The sequence below is a fragment of the Lissotriton vulgaris genome, unplaced genomic scaffold, assembly GCF_964263255.1.
Source record: "Lissotriton vulgaris unplaced genomic scaffold, aLisVul1.2 SCAFFOLD_1647, whole genome shotgun sequence".
NCBI lineage: Eukaryota > Metazoa > Chordata > Amphibia > Caudata > Salamandridae > Lissotriton > Lissotriton vulgaris.
In genome coordinates this window covers 518,053-530,332 of record NW_028255434.1, presented here as the reverse complement: position 1 = coordinate 530,332, position 12,280 = coordinate 518,053, and positions in this window count along the sequence as shown.

Genomic DNA, 12,280 nt, shown 5'->3' with positions numbered 1-12,280 from the left:
ACTATTATTAATATTGTTGCTGTTATTTTTATCATAACTAATATTATCTTCATTGCCGGTATTGCTATTATGATTATGATTATTATAATGATGATGATTATTATTATTTGTAGTAGTTGAGTTGTTAATACTATTATTATTATTGTCGCTGTTATTATTATTATTATTATCAGCACTACTACAGTCTCAGTCTTTCCTCCCTTGTGCATTGCCTTAGCCATAATACATTCTCTGTCCCACGTACAATATGTCAATCTCTTAGAAAATTGCTCAAATTCCAGCACCAAATGACTGATCCTGCTTCCTACGCAGTTGGGGGTGGTGGTGCAGGGTTGCTGCCAATGTATTCTATTCCCCATAATGCCTCTAAACTGCTTCCTGGAGAACAGATATTTCTTGAATGATATCGCCCCCGCAAAGACTCCAAGCTGTTGATAACAATGGGATTATCACTGACATTTGCACCCTCAGGATGATGTACTTAGATATGTTTGACATGCAGACAATCTCTGGTTAAATTACCCAGCGGTCACTTGCATTCTGGGATTGTAAACTCTAACTTGTTGAAACCTGCATTTCTATTCCAGTTATCTCATCCAAGAGCATCAAACATCAGACATTGCAAACAGAAGAAATAGAGCTTCCATTGCCTTTCAGAGGTCACTGCTTATTGGACTGCATGTCTCAATATCAAGGAGGAAAATGTCGGCCTGCCAAAGTACCATGGCCAAAGTATCAGTTAAGGTCAAATCATGAATCTAATTCTATATAGGTACTATATTTATTGTTATGTTTATTTTGGTAGTTGGAACTGAGTACTGCTTGTAGAATTATTTTGGTGCTCATGGATGTAACATATATAAAAGCTAAAACAAAAGGGTGTCCCGCACTTTGACAAAGGCTACCCCTGCAGCCGAAACGTGTCAACTGGGCAACATCGTTGAATAAAATCAACATTCCAGTAAGACCGAATGCGACAGCGCCTTTCTTAAAATGAGAGAAAGGATCTGTGTGCTACAACAACTATCTATATATACTTACCTTTAAAGTAGTGAGCTAGTCAATAGTTTAGTTGGAATATTCTGACACAGTGATATTAAAATGTCTATATTCTGTTGAAGTACTCAGTTAACAAGCTCAAAATGAATAGGAAAGTACAATTTACTGTTTTTCTGTGGGTTATTAACATAAACCTGTGAAATGTCCTGCATCAAATGGCTTCAGAAAAAGAAAGCGATAAATGCAAATTAAGAACATGAATAAGGTGTCAATAAATTACATTTTTACAAGAAAATATGAATTGCATGAAAACATTTCCTTTTCCATAAACTGAATTTGAATTTCATTGAATGTCCCTTTAATGTGGCGAAATGTATCTGTGTAAGACGTGCCTACTTTTACAATGCATTTTGATTAGGTATCATGGTGCCAGGATATTAAAATTAGCATTTGAGAAACTGTGGGGCTCTTGGTGAGACGCGGGAGAGAGCCTGGCGTGAGGCAGCTTTCAACTTCTGTCTGGGATTGGAAGACCACCACTGGAGAGGTCCTTCATGGAGGCGTGTAGCCTGTCGGATCTTCGCACACTGACATGCGCACAATGACCTACACGCACTAACCTTAGCGCACGCATGCGTACGCTTGCTAGGACTAGCTATAATATGGCCCTGTGTTAATGGTGAGGTGAAAGGTGTGGCCTGGGGCTTCGCTGTTATATTATTTGTCTGTTTGTGGTATAAAACGTAATAAACAATTTACAAAAAGAGAAGGTGATTGCTGTTACATTGCTTCATCTAAGAAAACTTGAAATACCTGATTAAGGTGCTCACACTATCTCAAGTTTACTCCACAGCTGATTTTTGTATTCTTACAAGCACAATTAGGTCTCTGGTGTAGCAGAGAATAGAATATTCCCCAACTACTGAAATGCAAAAACTATTCTTTGTTTGCCATTCTTTATCTAGATATAATGAACCTTAGGCTCTTAACTGCTGAACAAACATTGAAGTCTTAATGATACAGAATTTTAATATCAAGCAATCCGAGGAAATGTTCTAAAATAAGAACAGCATAAATAGGCTTCATTGTGCATGCAAAATCTGGTTCTGGAAATGATTCTGCTGCCAATAGTTGAGGAGTGAGGAAGGCAGCTTTTTTTCTTAAAATAAAAAATGCTTCAGCTACTGCTTCAAGGGGGTCCTTAGATCCAGTGTGTTCTCTTGCAACCCTCTGATTTAACTCTCCTGACTGCAACTCCTACAGCATGTACTGATTTTATCGGATTTTCAACATACAGCAGCCTTGAGTTTTAAAGTAAGTATCTTTTTACAAAATTAAGTACACTGGCCCAAACATCAGGGACCAAGCATTGTGTGACATCACTTCCTGTGATGTCATCCAAGAGTCAGGGAGTGTGACTTGCTGACGTGATGCAAATGGCCCATTTTACCAATTCAATAGACTTACATGAGCACAGGAGTGAATACAGTGTTCATTTAGGAAACTCATTCACATTGCTTTTAATGTATAGCCGTCCCCTGGAGTGTCTAAAGAGGATTTTTAGAGTATTGTTTAAATTATGGGTGTAAAAACAACCCAGTGCAAATTGGATATAATGAGTCAGAGGAATTTAAACTTTCTACTAGTACAAAGTCACCAAAAGTGATGCAAACTAATGCAAAGGGTAGATTTGGTATTTACTTTCCAGACCAAACTTGTTCCATGTTGGAAAGTTGCCAGAAAGTAACGCAAGGAGTGCAAGGTGCTGCATTGCTTCATTTAAGTCAAGGGGCCTCCCGTGGGTGGGCACCGGCATTCCCACGCTACCACCCATGGTTTTTCATGCCAAGCCCTATCTACTAACAGTGTTGTGTTCCACATGACTTTCAGCCAGAGAATTACTCCTCCTTGAAGCAGGCACAAAGCTGGAGAAATGTTTATTTCTCTAAACGTTTCAGACTGTGCGGGTCTGCGGCACTGTACAGCACACATACAAAGTGGGAAAAGTGTTTACAAAGGTTTAAGTATTCGCTTTGGTAGTGTGAGGGTACCCTTCCAGTACAGACCCTAAGCTAGACACACGTAGACACCTTTGCACAATGTTGCACAGGTGTGTGGAGCACCTGCAGTCTGATTGTGCCAGCCAGGGCCGGCGCTAGGCATGGGCAGAGTGGGCGGCTGCCCAGGGCCTCGCGGCTGATGGGGCCCCCCCACGAGCCCATCAACTTTTTTTAAAGTGTGCCATTGTAAGAGTGACAGGGGGGGAGCCGCCTCCCTTGGGGTTTACAGCCATGGTGTAGTGTGCGAGGCCCACGGCGGGGCCCCCTCACCGCGCCATGGAATGAAAAAGCAATATGACACCCCATCCTTTCAGATGCTGCAGAGTGGGCAAGGCGGGTTGGTGTTTGTGGCCGTGATCAGCCTAATCGCTGCATCTCCATAACAGCAGTTAGGCAGCTACTTGAACTGTGAGGTGTGAAGTGAGCCCTGCCCCTGCATGAATGAAACGCAGATCATCCTGCAGGGCTCACAACACAAAAACACAGAGTGATCTCACATCACAAAAGGCGCTGCTTCTTCCATGGAAGGGAGAAGACAGAAAATGGATAAAGGGCTTATTATTCTTTTCGCTTTTTTGCAACAGTTTTTTTTTTCTCAAACAAGCATGTTCATACAAAACAAACATAAAAGGAGTTAAACATAAATAATAAACTCCAGTTATAAGCGCTTGGTGTTTTTTATTTTCATGTAATTGACATGAATTGAAAGAAGAATGAGCAATTTGGTCTTTAAAAGTTTAGTGGATATGCTAACATTCAGTTATGGGGAGGGATGGGGGGTGATCCCACACTCATCCTTATCACCCCAAGGGGAGTGCAATGAACCCTCCAAGATACACCCAAGTGATATAACCCCTCAAGCCACTCACCATTCATTGCTTTACGCATCTGAAAAGTAACACAAGAGCAGTTGTGTAACACAAAATGATGGGGTCCCCGTTCTGCAGAATGTAATAATGGACCCCAGAGTCTCCCACATCTCTCAGATATTCATTGGCCCTAGGCTGAATGGGATCCCCCTGGTGAGATGGGGCCCTCAGAATTGTTGTGTGCCCATCTGTGCTGCAGGGACCTGTATTGCGTCCTGGCACAAGAGGTGAAGCACGGTAAGAGGCCAGAGAGAAGAGTGGTGAATAGCAAGGCATGTAGGGGAGAGGTGGAAGCTTGAGAGGCAGAAACAGCGAATGGAGGGTAGAGGTGAGAGAGAGATAAAACATGAAGGGGGAGATTTTCAATCCTTTTGCGCTGGTTTTGCATCACAAGAGTGACGCTAACCAGCACAATTTTTTTCTTTGCTGCTATTTTCTTTCCAGCGAAAACTTGTTTTGCGCTGGAAAGGACCCTCTAGGTAGTGCAAAGCAGCGCAAAGCACTGCTTTGCGTTACTTTGCACCGAGGGAGTGGTACATGGGCGTTCCCATGTAACCACCCATACACTTTGACGCAAAACCATATTTACAAAGATTTGTGAACATGGTTTTGCGACAACAGTTAACGCCCCTTGAAAGCAGGCGCTAACAAGAGAAAAGCTTTCATTTCTCCATGCTTTTGCGACTTTGCATGCGCGCTACACTGTGCAGCACGTATGCAAAGTGGGAAAACCTATGTATCGCACCCAGCAGAGTATTTTGCACAAGAAGGGTACCCTTCTGTACAAAACCTATGCTACACTCATGCGCACACCCTAGCGCTTCAGCGCTAAGGTGTGTGCATGGCGCACAGAGCTAAAACGAGTGACCGTGCAAATTAAATGCATCTGAGAGAGAGTGTAGTTATGGAGACTTGAGGGGCACTGTTAATGGGTGGTAGTGAGGGAATCCGTGGCAGAGCAAGTCATTGGGGGCACCAACATTGTCGCACAGGGCTCCACCAGCGCTAAAGCTGGCCACTTTTACTTCCTACAGTTCTACCACCAAATCAAAAACGTTGATTTGACAACCCCTTGAATCTGTAGCATACCTTCAAGTCAATGTACGATTTAGCAGTGGTCTAGGTTGTTCTAAGTCTTTTTTTGTTTATGTACAATCTTTATTTGTTTGCAATTGTGTCTTGTAATTTTGTACTATATGTGTTGTGTTTTTGCACTTAACATAATTCTGGCGAGTAAAGAGCACACACACAAAAAAGATTTTCCTACGTCTCTTAACATGGGAGTGTGGGATTCTGGTGAGAGGACTTACGTTAAAACAAATTACGAAGCATTAATGTCATCCTAAGGTAGCACAGTAATGGCACAGAAAGATAAGTGAGCCTTTTGAAATGTGCAATTATATCCATGGCGTGAGAGGTTTTTTCTTGTGTAATTTTATATTTTGAATGATCCCGCCCCTCATTACCTCAACAGGATCTCCCCACTTTATGAGGCAGAACTGGAAAGTGTATCATGCACTCATCTGGAAACAATCCGTTAACGAGGAGTAAATAATATACATCTTTGTGAGACCTGCACCTATCTTTTCCATCTAATGAGACAAATGTAATCCATTTAACAGTTTTAAAATATATGGACTTATTTCATTTGTATATTTAGCTTTTTGTCCATGTTACTGATATCCACGTTAGGTCTCTTCAGTGATGCCAAATAAGATCAATAGTCCTGCAATGTCATTTTCTGAGATGTCACTTCTTGTGATCTTACCAAGGGCGGGACCTCCACTAGGGCGGAGGAGCGTCGCCCCACTACTTTCTCGCAAAAGCAGAAACACAAAATGCTAAAATTACCGTTTTATGTTTCTACTTCTAGCACTGCGAGAAAGCAGAAGTGTTTGGTTGGGGGCGGGCGGGTCTGCTTTAGGGCAGGGGGAAGTACCTTGCCAACTGCTAACAGCGCTGACTGTTCGACCAAACCAGTCATGCACACTCTGGCCTTTCTCTATGTAGGCTGCAATGCCATTGCAGCATTGGGATTGGCTTAGGGGAGGGAGGCTGCCTGCTTCCTGTTCCCCACCTCCCGAACTCCCACGAGACCCTCCACACGCGAGTCATGCCGGCTGCGACTGGAAGTTACATGCAAATTAGAGGGGCCTCACATCTTCCCTTTCGCCCGGGGCCCCAGGAGTTCCAGGACCGGCCCTGGTGCCAGCAGAAGCCAGGGCAGGACTGGCCGTAGCGGGCAACGGGCAATTTCCCATTGTGCCGCACAGGTGGGGGCTGGTTTTGGGCCCCTGGGGGCCTGTTTTTGTTACAGGGCGGTTTTTGCAGCATAGCTGCAAAATCGGCCCTGTAACAAAATCGGCCAAAAACCGTCCCTGGCAAAGAGCTCGACGGCACCCCCAAACCCCGGAGATGGGTGGGGGAGGGAGGGGGCGGCCGAGCACTTTGCCAGGGTCGGTTTTGGTTCCCAGTCCGGCCCTGGCAGAAGCGTCACATCGCTGTAGACGTGTTGCTGTCCTGCTTTCTCCCGTTCGTGCAACACGGAACGGCTGCTTTGGGTGCTGTGCTGCGTTCCATGAAATAATAATCAATTTGCCCAGTACGTGTAATAGAATATTTAGCCTAGAAATCGAATGCGCTATATTACTCGTTGTTGGCAGGGGCAATAAAAAAGATATTAACACATGCAAATAATATTACCCCTGGCTTTTGGTGGTTATTACCTAATTTGTCCCATTTTTCATTCACTATCCGGTGTACAGTACACCTTTTCCAACTGGGCTTTCCTTTACCTCTCTTCTCTTCCCTCTGACTGCTCTAGCCTCTCCATCTTTCCTTAATCTCCTAAGAGCGAACCATACCATAACAATAAATGTTAATGATTGTATACAATGCACAAAATCCCAATAAAAATATATATTTTTTAAAAATGTTTTTTTTTAAAGTACACGCAAAACATAATTTATGCTGAGGTCTAAATACAAATAACCAACATTAACCACTGGATTAACCACTATCTTTGTGTTTCAAGAGCAATGTGCTGCCCTGTCATAAAGCGCTTCAACGCCTCTTCAAGGGCAGTGAGAGCTATGTAAATGCCATCACAATATAACCATCAGTAGGTAAAAATCACCGAAGCAAGAACAGTTTTGCACTGTTCAGGGTCAATGCTCCCACATCCTCAAGATACCAGCTCCAAGGGAAGCAGAGCAGCCTTCTGGCGACTGACCGTGCTTGGCTGTGGCCCATCGGAACTCAGTGGGAGCAGGAGGCGGGGCCAAATCAGAGAGGCTCCTTTGCACTGGTGGTGGGTTCCCCACCTCTGGGTTTTTGTTATGTAGGATGGGCCTCTAAACCTTTCTGTCCAGGACAGGGCTGAAGTGGAGGCAAGCGGGGCGGGGGAGTGAAAGGGCAAACGAAAGATCACTGTGGAGGGGTTCTGGGTCCAGGCAGGGGCTGATGCATGGTCAGGGAATAAGGGTGAGTGGTAGGCAGGTCACAAATCATCAGTGCTTGGTTAGAGGACAGTGATGGTGGGGACCCAGGCTGCAGCTGTTCTGGGTGGGCTGGGGAGAGGTCAGGTGAGCAGGTGAGAGGCAATGTACTTGGAGGCAAAGATCAGAGAAGGTCCTGCTGGTCCAGGCAACTGAGCAGCAATGGGAGAGGCTCTGCAGGGAGAGGGAGGCCCTTTGGAGCAAGGGGTACAGGTGAAGAGCGGTAAGAGGGCCCCTGGTGCGAGGGTTGGGGCAGGGGCTGCGAGCCCTGCTCGGGGTGCTGAGTATGGGTGCCTGGGGTGGACCAGTCTGGTGCAGAGCTTGAGGAGGCCTTCGCGGCTCTGGGACGCGGTGGTTCAAGGGGGCAGCAGGGTTGGAGCAGCCAGGCGGTGGGCAGAGTGACAACACCAGCAGGAGAGGCTGGTAACAGTTGGGGACCCCGGCGGGTCACATGACGGCCCCAGGACATTGGTCTGAAGCTCTAGGGGGGGTCATCGTTGGCCTTCCCTACAGCGAGGGATAAGACACACGGGGGAGCCCCCCCAACCCTTCTTGGAGGGCACATTCTGGAATGATGTGTGAATCTTCAGCAGAGCAATCGTCAAATGAGGTGTGTGATCAGGCGGACATGTTGGAGTTGGATAATGAAGAAGGTAGCCATGAATGGGAGGAAGGTGAAGTGCGAGATGATGAGGATGGAGGGATGCAGGAGTCACAGAGCAGTGGGAATGGTGGTGCAACAGCCTCTTAAGTTAATGCTATGCAGATGTCGAGTGTAGACTCTAGTGCCGGCGCTGGATGGCAGAAGGAGAAGAGCATTGAAACCTCCAAGTTACACAAAGGACCAGGTCGGTTACCCAAAGGTAAGGGAGACTGGTGGGCTGTCTGGGAGCCTCTGCAGGCGGACTCAACAGTGAAGTTGTGTAAATCTGTGGGGTAGGTGATGGGATAAATTATGGGGTGGTGGTCCAGACTCAGGAGGGGAATGCAAGTAACAGTAAAGGGTTAGCTGCCAAGGATGGCAAGACACAGTGGGGGTTGGATACTTCCCAAACCGCTAAGAAGGTGGCGGAGGCTGTGGATAAGAAAGACAAAGGGGGAATAGATAGGATACAGCTGCCTTATATTGGGTTGGCAATGCCCCTGCGGTCTCATGTTTCAGAAAAACCAAGAATCGGATATGGAAACACAAGTATTTGTACGTGTTTAAAGTACCAAACGGGGGCATTCAGGCCAAAGAAGGATTAAAAGAGGAAGAATGGGAATTGACTTGGCGGCCTAGGGTGCCCTTTACAATGGATAATTGGATGTCGGCCTTCTTGATATTTGCCAGCATTTATTGCAAGAAGTATGCATATAGGGCCTTTCCTTATTCAAATATATGGACATTATTCGCGAAGCGCAAAAGCACTTTGGGAGGGTACGCCTGGCTTAGTTACAATGAGGAGTTTAGGGCCAGGTTCATTCTTAATCCAGAGAAACCTTGGGGGGGATGTTGATTCTGAGTTGTGGATGCAATGGATGTCCTCGACCCAGTCTATGGCCTCGATAAACATGGCAAGTGACCTGCCCATTACTTAAAAGTCCTTTTAACTGCAATTGGGTGGGCGTGAGTGAAGAAAAGAAGTACAGAGATCATAGAGGAGTGAATTTTGTGAAGTTTCTTTATTTTATGTTCAATATCTAGAAAACACTTTACTTTCCAACCAACACGTTTCGTTCTCCATCAGAGAACTTCATCATGGCTTGGTAAGTCACCGTTCTGTATGTGGCCTAGAAATATCAATGGGTTCTTGTTGGTTCACGGGTGTATGTCGTCGGTCCTGAAAATGGATAAACTTAATATTTTGATAAGTGCTGGGGTAGTGTAGTTGATCTCTGAAAGTAGGAATACGCCCGTCACAGTCAATGTCACTTTGTCCGTTTGCGTGCAGCATATGGACATGAATATATCTCCTCATCGGCGTGGTGGCTTCAAAGGTGTGCTAGGTAAAGTGATAAAGTCATGGATATCACCCTAGTCCTGCTTATTGCAAGATGGGACCGACAAAGGAAGCCAAGGGGAGGTCCTTATGTGGGACCGCTGACTTGTCCGGGGAGAGTTCCCATAGGCTATGATATGCCTAAATTCACGATACGCCGGGTCCAAACTTCGAAACCCAATGTCGAAAATATGACTAAGGTTGACTTAGCAACATTGACAAGCATAAGGCAAAGGACGTGAGGGTGTTGCATTTGCTGCACAGAGTGATGTTGTTGTGCTTGCATCTGAATATAGGGGCCTATTTAAAAGCTCATTGCACCACATATGTGTCTCACTTTTGGATGCACTGGCGGCACAGTGTGCTTGCCCATATTTACAAGGCCATGTAAAGCCACCATGTGTGGCTTTTCATAGCCTTGTAAACATGACCCACTTTCACACATTACGCTGCGTAAAAGGGGTGTTCCGTGGGTGTTGCTGTGGGTGTTCTCACACAACATCCATGCAACCTGATGCATTCCCAGAAGGTTTCGTACACCTGTGAATGTGTCAAATTCCGATGCCTTTCCATAGGAGGTATACGAGAGGGACAATGAGGAGAAATACCCTTGTTTCTCCTTGTTTTTCCATTTTCTATGTGTGTTGCATTCTGCAGCACACATAGAAAGAGGAACACACCTCTTGTGATTGTTTTTGTGCAGGAAGGTGTCCTTACCTGCACAAAAACATTCAGCCCTACAACGCAGACACCCATGCACTATGGTGCAAAGGTGCCTGCGTTGGAGCATGGTAGCCTATTGTGCGCCAGCGCAGGGGAAAAGGACAGCAATGCGCCGTATCTTGTAGATGCAGTCCATTCCTGCCCATTTCTGTTGACGCACGGCAGTGCAGCAGGAAGGCTTGCTGCACTGCCATACGTCTAAAATTGTAAATGAGGTCGAACATTTTTAAGGCGAAGCATGAACCTGTGGTCAACAATTCTATAGCTAATTCCTTGTCTTGTTCACAGTGGCAGCGTTTTCGCAGAGGCTTGCAAGACACCAGTCCCTGCTGAAATCTGGTAGTGGGGGGCATGACAACTTTTAGGCTAAACGAAAAGTCTCTAGCTGAGGCCACCCGGAGGAGTTATCGTCTGGCTTGGAGTGAATTTGAATCTTTTGAGGGTCATCCATGGAGGTTGTCAAACATGGACTGAGTGGAACAGGAATGGAGGGTCATGAGTTTTGTTTTAGATTGACAGCGGTTTGTCGCGGGTAAGCTGGCTGTCTTATCCTTTTATGGGAAGCTGTATTGAGGGTTTGACCCTGAGTAGGCTGACATATTGGGAAACGTTTTAAAAGGTTGAGGTAGAGAGAGGTTGGGTGTGGCAGGCAGTTGAAGGAGGCGTTTACCTTTGAGTTGCTGTTTGAAATGTTGCGAGTTTTACCTGAGTGTTGTGTTGATTGGTTTGAGGTTGCTCTGTTTCGCATGATATGGATGTTTTTCAGTGCTTTACGGGTGTCTGAGCTTTTGGGGTTGAAGACGGAGGTGGGCATGTTGTGTGCGGAGGTGCATTTGGAAAGCAGTAGGTTGGGTATTTGGCTGAGGAAATCCAAGACGGATCGGTTGGAGAGGGGTAAAAGCTAGGAGGTAGCCAAGGGGCATGTCTGATGAGGAAATGTAATAGTTTTACTTGTAGGCCTGGGCTCAGGCAGGTTGCGGTGTCCTTTCATGAGTCCAGGTCCAGGCGTACAGCTTATCAGCGTAAATTGTAAATGTAAATTGATACTTGTATAGCGCACTACTCACCCGCGAGGGTCTCAAGGCGCTTGTACGAATACCGCTGTGGAACCCATCCTGGCTTTCCCTGTGAGGCGTCCACTCCTAGGCACCCCCAAGGTGGAGGCTAGGCATCCTTAGCGTTGTGGGGGCCGTTGTGGAGATTAAGCAATCTATTGCCCAGAGTTGCAGAGTGGGACTCCATGATTGGAATAGGCACCGAGGCGAGAATTATCAGGTCCATGGAATTTTTTAGCCCAAGACCCGCCGAGGCGGGGAATTAAAACCCTGGTCCCGGGCTAGACCTCTGCATCAGGGTCTGCCGCTCTAACCATTGAGCCACACTTCTCCACTGTGTGCTTCCTTTGACTCTGAGGAAGTTGGGTAGGAATCCGGCTCAGTTTGGAATGCATTCCTTCCAGATTGGGGCAGCAACTGCGGCTACACAATTGGATTAAAATTGGTCACAGATTCAGAAGATTGGCAGTTGGGGGTATAGGTGCTGCAAGAAATATGTGCCTAAATCGGAAGGGGAGGAGGGGTGCGTTGAACCCAGGGGTCTCGGGATGTATTGTTGACATTCTTCTTTTTATTAGGGTGCATAAGCAACCCAGAGAGAGAAAAAATGGTCATGTGGATGGTTTCATACTCTTTTCCACTGGGTGGAAAACTATGCACAAACACCAGATTTATTTACATAACCTAGCCGGCAGTCGGCATGAGGCGCTCTGGTGGGAATAGAGTGGAATGAGATGGGGTAACCTGCTGCTATTTCTAGCCACAGTGGTCCCAAAGTGCGGTTGACCAGACATGCTTCTGACCCATTTGGTGAAAATGATTTGCTGCAGCTATCTGGGCTCACCCTACTGCAACAAATCCAAAGGGACATGGTTTTGATTCAGCAGAAGTTGGCAGGGGCCTGCCTCCTATAGACTGAGTTTGTGGCCAGACTGAAATGTAGGGGTGCTAGCGACCATGGGGCTATTGATAAGGCCAGGAGGAAGCTGATCAGGCCATGAGGTTTTTTGTGGGGCTAATGGCATCTCAGCCGTGTCGCATGGGGGTATTCAAGAAGGTGAAGCGGTACTGGACTGGCATCTCTCTGAGATGGGT